This window comes from Leptopilina boulardi, unplaced genomic scaffold (assembly GCF_019393585.1).
Source record: "Leptopilina boulardi isolate dan_hultmark-lab unplaced genomic scaffold, ZJU_Lbou_2.1 LbouV2_32, whole genome shotgun sequence".
NCBI lineage: Eukaryota > Metazoa > Arthropoda > Insecta > Hymenoptera > Figitidae > Leptopilina > Leptopilina boulardi.
The window spans coordinates 1,043,284-1,060,015 of NW_026137885.1; the positions used below are offsets into that span (position 1 = coordinate 1,043,284).

Below are 16,732 nucleotides of genomic sequence, written 5' to 3' on the forward strand. Positions count from 1 at the left end.
CGATCGAATGGAACTAATGGGCTTATTAAAGAGGGAAACGGCTCACCACTAATCTCGAAGAAATTATGGAAAATCAGTGGAGCATTTATTTGAATTACGCGGTATGTGTTTGTTTCAAGCTCGTTATACAGTAGTCGACTTTTTCTCTTTTTTTTCTCTCTTTTTTTGATAACTCTCCATATCAGCTCTTTGTGAGAAATCGGTAAAAAAAATCGCGTCAAATTGTCAAAAAAAAAAGAAACAAACAAGGAATGATTTAAAAAAAAAATGCGGAAATAATTTTTTATTTTCATTGTAGTAAGAAATTATTATGACTAGATTTTTTTTTGCACTTTTCTTTAGTTTCTGATTTTTTAAATTATTACAACTTCGATTGTTTAGGAAAAAAAAAAAAAAAGAAATGACTCATGTTTGGGTGGGTACTTACGTCTAAAGGGGCAACAGACTATTTTTATTTGCACACTCACCGTCTACGACTTGAAATTTTTTTTCTCTTTTTTAAACAAATTAATACTTTCTTTTTTTTTGAATATTTCGCAAATTTCATAAATTTTTTGAATTAGATTTTTTTAAATAAATAATAAATAATTAACGTAAAACGCGATAATGACATTATTCGGAAATTAACTTTTGATATTTTTTTAATTCTACTGTATTATTAATATAATAATAATATTAATTAATATTCATTATTATTATTAATTATTATTGTTTTTATTATTATTATTATTATTATTATTTAATTCGAATATAATATATATTCTATAATATACAAGTTTATCGATTTTATATAATTTATTATAAAAAATTAAACAGAAAATTGCTAGCATACGACAATTGAATTTTTTATCAAACTCTATTTTTTTTTTTTTTATTTTACCAAATGATTTGGAAAAAAATAATTTCTGGCATTTTTATTGAATATTTTTCTTTTTTTTCGAGAAAAATTGATAATGCAAATTTAAATAATATAATTATTTGTAATTATATTTGTAGAAAATTGGCATCATTATTAAATTTCTTTGAAACAATCGTTACTTACAGTTAAAACAATTAATTTTTTTTTTTCATTTCCTCATTTCAATTGATTTTTAAAATTATTTATTTTACTTTAGCCTTCGTATAGAAGAAAATTGTTACATTTTTTAAATAAAAAAAAAAAATTTTAATTTAAAAAACATTAAAAAATTAAAATTGAAATTAAAATCGCAAATGTAAAACATGTAATTTTTTTGACATGCATAAAAAAAAATACGTTACATATGTAGCTATGTCCATATACGTGCAGTAGCATATGTGAAATGAGGAATCCCTAAAAATATATAACACGAAGAAGGTTTAAAAAAAATAAAAGATAAATTTGCCAAAAAAAAATGATTTATTTCATGACTTTTCAGTAAAGGATATTTTTTTTGTGTTTAAGGCAATGAAAATTTTAAAATTAAAAAAAAAAATTGTGTATTTAATTTTTATAATGCTTATTAATTTATATTTTATAAATAAAAAAAAGCAATTTATAATAATATTATATATTTCTATAATTTACACAATTTTATAAAATATAAAATCGTGTATAAAAAATTTTAAAAACAAAAAAAAATAAAAAATTATGTATAGAGCATTGAAATTATATATTTCGAAATTTTCTATTCAATTGTCGTTTGAAATTAATTGTCTGATTAAATTTCGATAATAAATAAATTATAAATTAATGAAAATATCATAATTATATATTTTTTTTATTTGCATTATTTTGCATTAAATTAATTAATTAATATTAATAGATAATATTGATAAACATTAATATAATAATAAAATTAATATTATATATTATAAATTTATGAAATATTTTTAATTAAATTTTTGCGATTTTATTTAAAATGAAAATGTTCATCTCTTTTTGTGGTTGATTTTTAATTTTAAAACAATTTTAATTCGCGTTCCCCCCCCTCCATCATTTTCTCTCTCTCTCTCTTTCTCTCTCAAGTGGATCGTATTTAATGATCACATGAGACTTTATATAAAAGACACTGCAAAATTTAACATAATGGCTCCTTTGAGTCGTAACTGTTCCCTTGGCACTTGCACTCTTGAACATTATTTATTTCCAAGATTGTCGAAAGAACTTACGAGCGTACAAGTCCTTCTATATTTTCAATTAAACAAGAGACAACGCGACATTTTATTCTTGTTGTGCCGTTCGAATTTTGCAATTCAATTAATTCACGCCTGCGGGAATGTTTTTTTTTTTTACTTTAATATTGTCTTTAAAAAAAAAAAATTTAAACAAAAAATTTTTTAAAAATAATTTTCAACAATTAAAAATTTAAAAAAATTAATTGTTTTTTGAAAATTTGAATTTTTTTTTTTCTCTAAAAAGAAAAAAATTACAAAAAAAATCTTTTGAATATAATTTTCAATTAAAATTTTTTTTAAAAAAAATGTTAATTGTTTTTTTTTGAAAATTTTTAGTCTTATACGCTGGCTATTCAAAATTTACCAGACAATTATTTTCTATATATATATAAAGTAAAAAAAAAAGAAATTCTCGCAGACCTTTTTTTTAATTTTTATAAAGAGAAAAAATCGATTTGGGGAAAAAAGAAAAAAATTTGGTACATTTTCATCATTGTAAATTAAAAAAAAAAAAAAAAATGTGATCCTTACTTTTTTGTTTCATTTTTTGGCAAATTAAATTATTTTTTTCAAATAATTTTTTGCTGTATAAATTTTTATGGGAAAATTTATTAAAGGTATAATTAAAATTTCGTTTCATTTTTTTGGCAAATTAATTTATTTTTTTCAAATAATTTTTTTTGGCAAATAAAATTATTTTTTTCAAATAATTTTTTGATCTATAAATTATTATGAGAAAATTTATTAAAAGTAGATTAAAATTTCGTTTCATTTTTTGGCAAATTAAATTATTTTTTTCAAATAATTTTTTGATCTATAAATTTTTTGTGGGAAAATTTATTAAAGGTAGATTAAAATTTCGTTTCATTTTTTTGGCAAATTAAATTATTTTTTTCAAATAATTTTTTTTGGCAAATAAAATTATTTTTTTCAAATAATTTTTTGATCTATAAATTATTATGAGAAAATTTATTAAAAGTAGATTAAAATTTCGTTTCATTTTTTGGCAAATTAAATTATTTTTTTCAAATAATTTTTTGATCTATAAATTTTTTGTGGGAAAATTTATTAAAGGTATAGATTAAAATTTCGTTTCATTTTTTTGGCAAATTAAATTATTTTTTTCAAATAATTTTTTGATCTATAAAGTCTTATGGGAAAATTTATTAAAGGTAGATTAAAATTTATTGTTTCCTGTGATCATTTTTTTTGTCGTCAATGAAATAAATCTTTTGAGAGGAAATTTTTTTTATTTTTTTTTTTCATTTAGACAGAGAGAGGTGAGGTAAAGTTTCACTTGAATTGCAGGCGTAACCACGTGTAAGTGCGCCTACGCATGAAAGTTCCCCTCTTGTATTTTATATATATATATAAATATATATAAAGCCACGCGATTGGATAGGGTGTCGTTCGAAGAAGATCCATGTACACCATATTTTGCGGATATCCGCCGGATATTCGCGACTCGCGTTCATTCGTGTGTCTAGTTTTAAGGGGTCTATTTTTGACGGATATTAAAATTACAATCGGAAAAAGTCTCTCTCTCTCTCTCTCCCTCTCTGTCTCCTTTTTAATAGAAAATAATTTTTTTTTTCTCTCAATATATTAAAAAATTAATTGACAATAATTTTTTTAGAAAAAAAAAAAAAAAAAAAAATTGGACCACCATGAAGCTGGGAGAAATTCTCGTGTCAGTTGAATCAGTATATTGTGGAAAAGACTCAGGAAAACTCAATATATTCTCTTTTGAGTCTCTCGCGAGTATTTAGACTTAGAATGACGAAAACGACGACTACGACACAAAACTGAGAGGAATATTTTTGGGTTTAGATCGAGAATGACAGAGTTGACAGCTGCTGCTTTGGCTGCAATTTCGTCGACTACTTTTGTATATATAAAACGAGAGCGAAAGAGATGAGTCGCTATAGCAACAAGACCGGGTGCACCGCGTTAAAATATATCGCAATAAGGCATTAAACAAAGGAATTCAAGAGAGTAGCTGAACCAAGACTGAGGTCACTGAAGCGAAAACGACCATGGATTTCTTCTTATTTTTCCAAAAAAAAAAATATATATATATATATATATATATATATATATATATATTCTCTTCAGATTCCATATAATTTTCCACAGAAAATATTTTTCTTCACAATATTGTGGATTTTCCCTTTTTTTCGAAATTCTAGTTTTAATTTTACATAATTTTCTTTTTTGTTAGTAATTTCCTTTTTTTTTGAAATGGAAAATTATTAATATATATAATTTTCCACAGAAAATATTTTTCTTCACAATATTGTGGATTCTCCCCTTTTTTTCGAAGTTCTAGTTTCAATTTTACATAATTTTCTTTTTTGTTAGTAATTTCCTTTTTTTTTTTTTTTTTTTTTTTTTTTGAAATGGAAAATATTATTAATAATTTCTTATCGCGATTAAATTTGAATTTCACAGAAAATTGAAAAGAACAATATTTGTGATATATTGAAAATAAAATTAGGTTATACTTATGTTTGCTGAATCATCGTGAGCGATCGTGACAAGAGCGATATATTGTAAATGATGATATTATAATATGAGAAAAATTTAATTTTTTTTTTCGGATAAAAAATGATTTTTTCCATTGTCATTTTATGAATTAAGAAACAAAAAAAAAATTTTTTTTTATATAATTTCGTTTTTTTCAAAAAAAATAGATATACAGTTAAAAATAATCAAGTTCTTTCTTTTTTTTTTTATAGCAAAAATAGTTTCACATTTATAATGATAAAATTCCTTTCATTTTGGAACGCACGAATGATTTTGATCGAAAGTTGTAAAGATTGGTGTATATATACTAAAATAATTAGGTCATATCGAAACAAATCGCGTTTACTATTCAAAGAAGAAAATTAAATTTTCTATATTGGATAATTTTTTTTTTTTTTTTTTTCTTAAAATTATAATTTTATTTACTCTCTAAATTTGAATTAGTATATAAAAATTGAACTAATTCAAATTTAGAGAGTAATTGAAATATAATAATAATAATAATAATAATAATAATAATGGTAATAGTAATAATAATAATAATAATAAAAATAATAATAATGTAATAATTAAAGGATTATATTTTTTTTTATATAATATTGAAAATCGAAAAATAAAATAATAAATAATTAAGAAAATTTTGCTTTTATATATTAAAAGAAAAAAATAAAATAAATTATCATTTTCCATAAAACGAGAAATGATCTCATTAATGTCTTGTAAATCTGTTTTTATTGACACTGAATATAATGTCTATTCGCCACTCAATCATGAATGACAATTATTTTATTATGACATTTTTAATGATAAAGTCTGCATTTTATGTTTAGAATTTATATTATTTATATATATATACATAGTTGTAAAGTGACAAGAAGCTCTCATTTTCTCTTTTATGGAAAATAATATACAATTACGTCAATTATGTGGCGTCGATCTACTATATATATATATTTTTTTTCTCAACACGCACACTCTCCCATTATCATTCGTTATATAGAATTAAAATTATTTCCATGTAGGTGAAGCGTTTAATAATTTTATTATATATATATCTCATCACTAATTATTATTAAATTATTTTTTTTCAAGCTGTCTTCAAAATATTCATAATTTTGCTTTATATATACTTATTCATTTTATTATAATTGCAAAATTTTCTTTAATTACACGAAATTATTTTTTTTTAATTCAAAAAATTGTACATTAAATTCTCATTTTACATATATTATATATATATAGGTATAGGGTAACTGCACCAGTGGTGGATCAGTTAAGCCCCTTAACTTTCTTATTTTGACTTTGAAGTTCTGTATAGGTTGCTTTTAGACAAATTCGAGGTTATTCTTTATAGTATTATGGACCAGATAGTTCCAATAGACATTTCCTTCAAGGTTGGACTTGATTTTGACACCTACGTTTACTTTAATGCTCCATCAAAGATAATTTGTCAATGATCCTATTCTGGATCACTGTTTGCACCAGTCATGGTTATAGATTGCTCCAGTGGTGGATCACTTAAAAAATCATACTAAAAAACATTGCATTTTAAAATTACGAGACTGAGACGTTTTGCAACTTTTATAAGGCTTTACGGACAGATTTTCAAATTCACTTTCCTATCCATATCCCCTCCTCTTTCATTTCTATAGGTATAATGTGACTAAATATTAATTAATCATCTTTTTATTAGAATTTTTGGTAATAAATAAATAGAAACTCTTAAAGCTTCAGTTTCAATGATAAATATCATTTATTAATTCTGGGTATTTTAATTCAACAAAAATTTAACAATTTGAAATCAGAGGGTCGTTTACGTAACTTTCCCACTTCCCACATCTCACTTCCTACATTTTACATCCCACTTCTCAATTCCCACATCCCATTTCCCACATCTCACTTCCCACATTTTACATCCCACTTCCCACATCTCACTTCCCACATTTTACATCCCACATCTCACTTCCTACATTTTACATCCCACTTCTCAATTCCCACATCCCATTTCCCACATCTCACTTCCCACATTTTACATCCCACATCTCACTTCCCACATTTTACATCCCACATCTCACTTCCTACATTTTACATCCCACTTCTCAATTCCCACATCCCATTTCCCACATCTCACTTCCCACATTTTACATACCACTTCCCACATCCAACATCTTGTTGGAAATGGGAGAGATGTGAGAAGTGGGATATAAAAGGTGGGAAGCGTGATAAGAAAAGTGTAATGTACAATGTGAGATGTGAAGTTTGAAAAGTGAGAAGTGGGATGTGAAATGTGGGAAGTGAGATGTGGAATGTGAAATATGGGAAGTGGGATGTGGTATGTGAAATATGGGAAGTGGGAAGTGGGATATGAAATATGGGAAGTGAGAAGTGAGATGTGAAATATGGGAAGTGGGATATGAAATATGGGAAGTGAGAAGTGAGATGTGAAATATGGGATGTGGGATGTAAAATGTGGGAAGTGGGATGTAAAATGTAGGAAGTGAGATGTGGGATTTGGGAAGTGGGATGTAAAATGTGGGAAGTGAGATGTGGGATGTGGGAAGTGGGAAAGTTACGTAATCGACCCCCAGGTGTTACCAATTAATAAACATTTGAATTAGTGTTAACTAAAATTTAACTCATAAAATTTTCAATAAAACAATGCGTCAACAGGCGAAAAGTAGGACTGATCCACCACTAGATTTTGTTACTTTTTTGGTTCCAGTCGTGGATCACCCCAAAACAATGGACACGCGCTACTTACAGACGTAAATATTGTTCTCAGGACTCTATGGGGATGAAACGAAATGCCTCCTATGGTGAAAAGAATTAAAAATTGTCCTAAAATGTCTCCAAAGCTTTCTATTCCAAAATATACTCTTAACTTACATGTTAAGGAAAACTCTTGTTTTCTGTCACCACTTTAGTAATTGTTGTCCTGCTTTCTTCGCGATGAATTTAAAAATTTTTTTAAATTGTAATATTGATCTGTATAACTTTCTTAACAATTACCGACACTTGCGGTTCATTTACTTACAAACGTGTAAACACAAATGACCATTTTTCTCGCAGTTGATCCACCACTGGTGCATGATCCACCACTGGTGCAGTTACCCTATGTTCAAATAAATTTTTTTATTTATTATAATTTATATTAATTATTATATTATAATTATATATATATAAAATTATAATATAATAATTAATATAAATTATAATAAATAAAAAAAATTTATTTGAACGAAATACAAATTTTTATTTGAATTAAATAAAATATATTTGTTATCAATAATTTCTGTATTTGAAACAAATAAATTTTTTTTCAAAGTGTATTAAAATTAATATATATTATAATTTGCTTGTTTTAAAGAAGAAAAAAATAATTCTAAAAAAAATGGTGTAAAAGTTGGAAAAAATTGTGTTTCTTCAAAAAATCATTGATCTAAATGATAATATTTCTTCGTTATACCTATGTGAAAATTAAATTTTTCTAGATTTCGTATTTTATAGAAGAAAGTCTCTTATAATAATTTTCAAACAATGCGGTTCATGAATATAAAAAGAAACGAAAGTATACTGTTTTATAACACACGCAGTCATATAATTTAAAATTATATATATATATATATGTACTTCTATTTTAAAAATTATTCCGAAATTTTTTTTCCACTTTGGGCGATTATTATATTATTTTTTTATTATTATTATCATCATTACTATTATTATTTTTTATTATTATTATTATTATTATTATTATTATTATTTTTATTATTGTATTATATTATGAATACTATATTATTATAATAATAATTTAGAAATTTGAATAATGTAAGAGTAGATAAATATTTTTCATTTGTAATGAGCCTTTTATTGTACTCGACAGTTTAATTTTTTTTTTTTTGGTTTACGATAAAAAATATCGATTAATTTGAACTAATTGGAAACAGTAAATCGTTAGTGTAAATTCGTTTCCTGAGTCGAGAATAATTATTCTTCTACATACGGTACAATGACATAAAAAAAAAAAATTTTCGAAATTTTCTCGTTAGTTTTCAATTTTATTACACACACACACACACACAAGGGAGATAAAGTGGATTTCGAATAGTTGCTCAGCTTCCTGTTCCTCAGCTTCTTAACAAGCAACATTCATCTACTTCACTCTCTTTTATATATAGATTTCGATTTGACAAGATTGAAAGATTCTCATTTTCTTTTCTATTTCTTCAAAATTTTTTTATTATATAATATAATTATAAATTATAATTATTAATTAATATTATATTATTAATCATTATTAATAATTATATTATTATTAATTATAATTATTATTAATTATAATTATTATTAATTATTAATAATTATAATTTATTAATAATTAGTTATTAATAATAATTAATAACAATTATTATTATAAATGTAATAATAATTATTTTCGTAATTTTATTCTAATCAACAATAATAATTTTTTTTTTTTTATTTCCCATTACCGTTTATGTCTTACATATTTTTTTAAAGCTTATTTTTTACAACTATACCACAAAACTGGTTCTCAAGTGTAATTATTATTATTATTCTCAATTCAACTTAATTTTTATTAATTCCTATAAAAAAAAAATTTGGACCAAGTTTCATTCTCTTTATAATATATAGGTAATTATCATTATTTTTATTCACTGGAATTGTTCCAAATTTTTTTTTCATTTCATCTGCATTATTATCCCACTTTTTTTTCATTGACTGGAATTATTTGAAATTTAATTATAACCAAATTTTGCCAAATTTTTAATTATTATTATTAATAATTATTAATTATTTTAATTATATTATATTATTATTGTTATTAATTTATATTTAATTAATAAATAATTTATTTATTCAGAGAGAGAGAGATATATAAATTATAGAATTGCAAATATTGTCCAAGGAACTTGATGAAAGTTGATGAGGGAAAGTTTTGTCTAACATTGCGCTTTTTATACATGAGCATAGGGATATTTGACGCCAGTATATGGCTTCTAATTATAGTTGTACTAAAACTAAAAACATGTTGAGAAAGAGAGAGAGAGACTGTATATTAGTTGCATTCCTTTTCATTTCTCTTTATTTTGCCAGATGAATTTCATTTTCAAAGCAAAGAGGGAAACCATCAGCGCCCTTCAAAACTGACTCGACATGTATACGTTTTATATGTCTTCATATCACGAAAAGGGAGAGACATATTTCCTCTACCTTTTTTTTTTTCATTTTCTCATAGTGCCGCTCTTCACTTTGAATTGCAATCTTTTTTTCATATCAGTTTTTTTATTTTCATCACAGATTTTCATTTTTCTTATTACAATAAGATTCTTGATTCTATTTTTTTTTTATTAAAAAAATAGAAAATTAAATTTCTCTTCCCGGAAGTGGTATAAATTCTGGAATATCTGGTATTGTCTGACGTATGAGAGAATATGAACAGAAACTACTTCCCTGTTTCCATCGTCTGGTATATATACTGAGTTCCCGAAATACTTAAAATGACAGTACCCAGCCTTACTTGCACCGCCTTAATCGGTCGGAAGACATATATATATGAAAACCCTCTTTAAAGTTCATTGAACTTTCTGATGATGCACTCGATGATAATCGTCAAAATCAATTTTTTAAATGACTTCTTGTAACTGACCTTTCTCAATTTTTTTTCTCCTTCTTTCGATCATTTTTCTAATACTTTTTTTTCGATCATTTTTCAATATTTGAGTGCCGAAGTCTTAAAAAAAAAAAAAAAAAGTGCAGTGAAATGTAATACGAAAAAGAGGGTCAGAGGTAAAAGGAGAAGGGTAAAGTTCGTGAAACCCTCAACCAATAAAAAAAAAAAGGCTTGTTGTTCCTCTATATATTGAATATAAACGTCGACCACCTGCTACAGAGCAGATGTTGCGTTTTAATGACGAAATATTTCTATCAAATTTATTTATATACTTTTAACCACTACTGGATATTAAACCAAAAAAAAACCACTGAGTTACAAAAAGTCTTCGATGTTACAATTATTTTCCATCTTTGCGATTTTTTTTTTTTACAAAAATTTCAGGACATTATTAAAATACAAATAAAATAAATTTAGTTCTCGACCTGTGTAGAAGTGCATTTAACTTTAAAGAATTTTTAAGGTACATAACTTTTTATTTGGCAGAATGTTTATTTTACCAAAATTTTTAAAAAGCCGAATTCAGGGTGTCTAACAAGGATTGAGAAAAAAATTCCCTGACTTTTCCATGACTTCTCCCTGACATTTTTTGATTTTTCCCTGACTTTTTAATAACCTTATTTCTGCTTTCTTTGGACAAAAATATGGTTACTGACAAATTTAACAATAAATTAATTTCTAATAGTAGTAACAAATGGTAATAAAAACCATTCAAGTTTTTTTAGATTAAAATATTTTTAAATTCACAAAAAATTTTAATTTTTGTAGAAATTTACAGAAATTTCCCTGACTTTGAATGAAATTTTTTGAAATTCCCTGACTTTTCCCTGACCAACAAAATTCCCTGACGTTTCCCTGACTTTCCCTGACCGTTAGACAACCTGCGAATTTTTATTTTAGAAAATTTTTCATTTGTTCGAATTTATTATCACAATTTTCTATTCCGCATAGAATTTTTAAAACGCCAAATTTGTCCGAACAAATAATCGACAGAAAGCGATTTTGGCGCGATTTTTAAAATCGACCAATTACGATAGTTTTTTTTGTATAACTTTTGATTGGTGAATTTAAAATATATAGTGCCGAATTGTTTCTGTCGTTTGTTGTTTGTCCATTTGCAATTTCGGACAAATAAAAAATTCGGCGTTTTAAGAATTCTGTTAAATAAAAATTCAGTGCCTAAAAATGAATGAAAAATTCTTTAAGAAATTCTCACTTTTAATTCGAAAAATGAAAATTTGTTTAAAAAATAATTATATTTAGGTTATGTTCCGATTCTTCTTTAAAATTATTACTTTTACTATATCGGATATTAATAATAATAATAATAATAATAATAATAATGAATAAAGATTAAGTGCTGAAGGAAAAAAAATAAACTGACTGAAATAAATATATATATATATATTCAAGGCGCATATATCCGCATATTGGTTAATTAAATTTTAAAAGAACAATGAACAATAAATATATATAAAACGATTATTTTCCTCAACGGACAATGTTATAGATTGTTCTTGATCTCTTCTGTGTGATAATGATGTTGAAAATTAGAATCGTGTATATGGTTAATACTAAAAGTGTTTCTCTCCTGTTGTGAAATATTTCTCTCAACCGTATATATATATATATTGGTATACTTTGAATTCTTCCTCGATTAACATTTATCTCATTGTCAGATAGAGTTCTCTGTTATTTCCAACGTTTTCTGTGAGCATAGTATATATTATACACGCGGGTTAACAATCCCGTTAGTGGAAACAACATCAGAAACGAACGATCGGTTTTGATATTCAAAGGTCAATAAAAGGTTAGGAATCACTGAATCTCGCGCGTTCTTATATAACACTTTTAAAAAAAAAAAAATTCACCTGGAATATAATCGTGAACCTCAAATTTATTTTTTACTAGTAAAATCGACATGAGAAATGGTTTTTTTATTTGAAAAAAAGAATTGTAAGGATTTGAATTTCGCGCTTATCTACTTTACCGACTGAACATAGATGAGAAAGTCAAATGAAAAAAAAAGGACGTTTTTTTTCTAATCTATATATAACTGTCTACCGGTATGCAATATAAATGTATAAAAACAAATTATCTTTATTAAAGCAATTAAATTACTGAATACTAGTTTTAGTACTTTAAAATTATCGAATAAAAAAAAAAATTGGTCATTTACCGGACATTGACAATAGGGGCGTATGGTGAAATATTAAAGTAATAGTATTGTTTCAACATTTTTTTTTCAAATATTCTTGGACAGATATTTTATAGAATTTTGCAAACATATCGCAATGATTGAAAACTGTTTTGTTAACATTTAGAAATTCACGTTGGCAATTAAAAAATATATTTAAAAAAATACTTTGTGGTTTATTAACTTTCTCTCTTTGTTATTTAATGATCATTAGAGTCTTTTATTTATCAGATTTTTCTCAGTTTATTTATTTGGAATTTAAATTTTCTCAACGTCCAGAAAAAAGATATATATATATATATTTGTCTCAAGAGACAAATAAATATTTGCATCAAATTATTAATTATTATTTTGATTTAAATACAAAAATTTTATTTATGCCAAATAAAAAAAAGTTATTAGGCTCTGAGACCAATATAATATACATTTATTTAAATCAAATATATTATATTTGTTTCAAATAAAAGCATTTCTTTTGGTTAAAGAATGGTAACTTTGCGAAAATAGTTTTTTTTTAAAAATATTTTGTAATGGCAAAATGCGATGATATTGAGAGAGAATTTTTAATTGACACACAAAAAGTCCGTGTGCCTGTTAAAAGAACATTAACAATTTATATCACGCATGCGTCGTGACACTTTTATACATCTGGCAAAAAAATAAATTATAAACTTTCTTTCATAATAATCACACCACGCCCATTTTGTTTTTAAACATTTTATATATCAAGCTAAATTAAATTTTTAATTTAATTAACTTGTAATATTAAAATTTAATTAGAATTATCTCCTGTATATATAAACAGGTTTAGAATATAATTAATATAATAAAAATTAATTAATTAATTAATTAATTTCAGTTGATTTTTTTTCCCATGTTAAAATTTATTAAATATTATATAGTTAAAAAAAAGGTATAAATAATTAATATTATTAATTAAAAGGCAGAAGCGGGGAAAGAGTAAATTTTTCGAGACAATATAAAAGTATGTTCGCGAATGAAAAGGATGAAATTTTTTTTTTCTTCTTTTTGCCCATAGTGTAACAAACTAAAGACTGTAAAAGTAGTGCTTATGATAATGTACGTTTGTAAAATTTTTTCGTTACGAGTCAAGGATTTTCTTCTATTTTCTCTCTCTCTCTCTCTCTCTCTCTCTCTCTCTCTCTCTCTCTCTCTCTCTCTCTCTTTCTCTTTCTCTCTCTTTCTCTCTCTTTCAAATAAATTACAAAGGAGTTGACTCGAGGAATAAACGTTTTCTTCTCAGTCTCACAGACGACAAGTTACTTCATTTTGCGTTCATTGTCCTCGAGCGACATTGTTACCAGAATGCCTTTATCTGCATATATATATATATATATATATATATATATATAGTTTGACTAATTTAGGGCCTCGAGGTTGCGTAATTGCAATGCGAAACTTTCAAAGTAATCAGTAACGAGATCCAAATCTTTTTCTCTAATTTTTCACACCATATCCTCTATAATTAATAATCATCATTAAAATTTATTATTATTATTATTATTATTATTATTATTATTATTATTATTATTATTATTGTTATTATTCTACTATTAATTAGTTAAATTTTACTAAAACAAATTAATTAATACTAATTTAAATTTAAAGAATAATTTAAATAATTATCAAATAAATATTTTTTTAAATTAATTTTTGATTCCAATTAAATGGTACTTTTGTTTCAAATACAGAAATATTATTGATTCAACTACAGTTTTTTATTTAATTCAAATAAAAATTATTTGGTCTAAATAAATATATATATATTTATTTTATATAATAGTAAAATAACGGATTATTTGAATAAAATGATTTATTATTATTGGAATCAAATAAATTTTTTTTCATTGTTTTATATTATAATTTTAAATTCTATAATAATTTTTTTTTTATACTCAAATAATAACAAATTTTGTTAATTTTTTTTTTTTTATTCTACTTTGTTATAAACGCGAGTGAGATCATAAAATATATTAAATTTTCCATAACGTTTGATTATATAATATTATATAAATCTGAGATAAGATATATTATTAATTAATATATATGTGTATAGTATACACAAAAGTATAATTTGACCTTTATCGATGATACATAAAAGTTATTCTTAAAATCATAATTGTGCCAAGGTGGTCGCCAAGGCAAAAATAAAAATGCTATGTGACATATGAACTAGAACAATATATGATTGTCAAATGAAAAAAAAAATCAAATGATAATCTTTATCATATTAAAACAAGAATTTTAATTTTTAGAATTAATTTTAGAAAATTTAATTTATAAGAACAGAAAATTGTTGACACACGTAATAATAAGTAAAGCTACCCAAAAAAAAATTTTGATTTGATTCTAGTAATCGGTTACCTGAATCAAATAAATATTTACTTGGATCAGATAAATATTTACTTAAATCGAATAGATATTTACTCAAATCAAATAGATATTTACTTGAATCGAATAAATATTTACTTAAATTAAATATAGTTTTTATTTGGATTCAAAAAAAATTTTATTGGAACCAATATAACTTCTGTATTTTAATTAAATATAATATATACCGAAACAAATATTTAATTAAAACGCACATGGAAAAAAAAAGATTTACTTGGAACAGTGAAACGTTTCACTATATGGTAGGAAAAGTTTTACTTCTTTCAGTTAAATCTTTTATGCTGCGTTTCAGGTAAATATTTTTTTTCGTCCATGAATAATGTCCAAAAATTAATTTGTTTGAATTTTAAATTTATTTAATAGAATTTGATTTCTGATCCATTTTTAAGAATTGGGTGTGTCAGCGCGGAAAAAAGGTATGGAAACAATTTGTAAAAAGAATTATTACACTTGCTTTTGAATTATTTGTTAAAGTGGATGAAATTTATCAGTAAAATGTGCACGCACATTTATTATTATTTCCAAGAAACTTTCATATGGGTAGACGCGATTAATCGGCCAATTTAGAGCGATCACACCAGGGCATTCTTTACCTCCTCCATATAAATATATTATATATTCTCTCTTGCGCATATATTGTATTGAAATGTATATATATATACGCTTCCTTCGAGGTGAAATCTGATATGGCGCGCAATTTTACGAGGTGCGAAATATGCTTCGGTTGCCATATTGTAAACTTAAATTGGCAAAAATAGAATTTCAAATTAAAAAAATTCTGCAAACATAAAATAAAATTAAATTTTTATATTATTATTTACCTTTTTTAATAGGAATAAAAAAAAAAAAATAAAAAAAAGTAAAGGATACACTGAAGAAAAAATTTATATAATTCAAAACAATTCGTTAGTTGACTACACCCAGAGAAATATTTTATTTGAACCAAATATAATACATAGATGGTTAAAAAATTAAAAAGATGGTACAAATTTTGAAAAATAAAAATTACCGACACAGAAATCTATCTTACCGACTGATGGTATTTTTTTGAAAAATAAAAATATAAAAAAATTCCGACTTAGAAATATACTCCACTTTAATATACCTTAACTGTTTTACCATCAGTCGGTAAGATAGATTTCTATATCGGTAATTTTTATATTTTCACTTTTTCAAAAAACCTGTTTTATCATCAGTTGGTAAGGTAGATTTCTATGTCGGTAATTTTTTATATTTTCACTTTTAAAAAACCTTTTACCATCAGTCGGTAAGGTAGATTTCTATGTCGGTAATTTTATATATTTTCATTTTTCAAAATGTTTACCCTCACTGTATATTTGAGTTAAATAAACGTATGTATTTGTCTCACAGCCTACTAGCCTATTTATTTGATTTAAATAAATTTTTTATTTAAATCAAATAAATATTTATTAGGCTTTTATTTAATTTAAATATATTATATTTGGTTTAAATCAAAAACATTTCTTTGGTTAAAATAACTATTTATTTGAATCAAATAAATTTTTTTTCCGTGCACATTTTAATTTATTTTACGATTTCTATATAAAAAAACGAAAAAAATGGACGTAATTTACAATATATAAAAAAAAACTATAATTGAGAAGAAAATCGTAATTTGTGATATGTTATTCATAGCCTTGAGAGATAACTATCTAATTGCAGGGCGAAATGAAGGTTATAAACTGGATTTTTATTAAACTTATCGATCGTTTACGAGGGGCATTGATTATTTTTTGCCATAATTATAATCT

At 24.2% G+C, this 16,732-nt stretch overlaps 1 protein-coding gene and 2 long non-coding RNA genes across 5 annotated transcripts in view; 1 reads left to right on the forward strand and 2 right to left on the reverse strand.

The window, feature by feature from the left end:
• LOC127284172 (FK506-binding protein 5-like) overlaps positions 1 to 16,732 on the forward strand; it is a 63,050-nt gene that overhangs the window by 11,836 nt on the left and 34,482 nt on the right. The window lies entirely within an intron of this gene.
• LOC127284197 (uncharacterized) overlaps positions 1 to 16,732 on the reverse strand; it is a 39,641-nt gene that overhangs the window by 2,731 nt on the left and 20,178 nt on the right. The gene's annotated exons all lie outside the window — the stretch shown is intronic.
• LOC127284198 (uncharacterized) lies at positions 6,541 to 7,781 on the reverse strand. Its single transcript, XR_007843445.1, has 2 exons — positions 7,549 to 7,781; positions 6,541 to 7,473 (listed from the first exon to the last, which is right to left on the reverse strand). It is a non-coding gene; the product is annotated as an uncharacterized LOC127284198 (long non-coding RNA).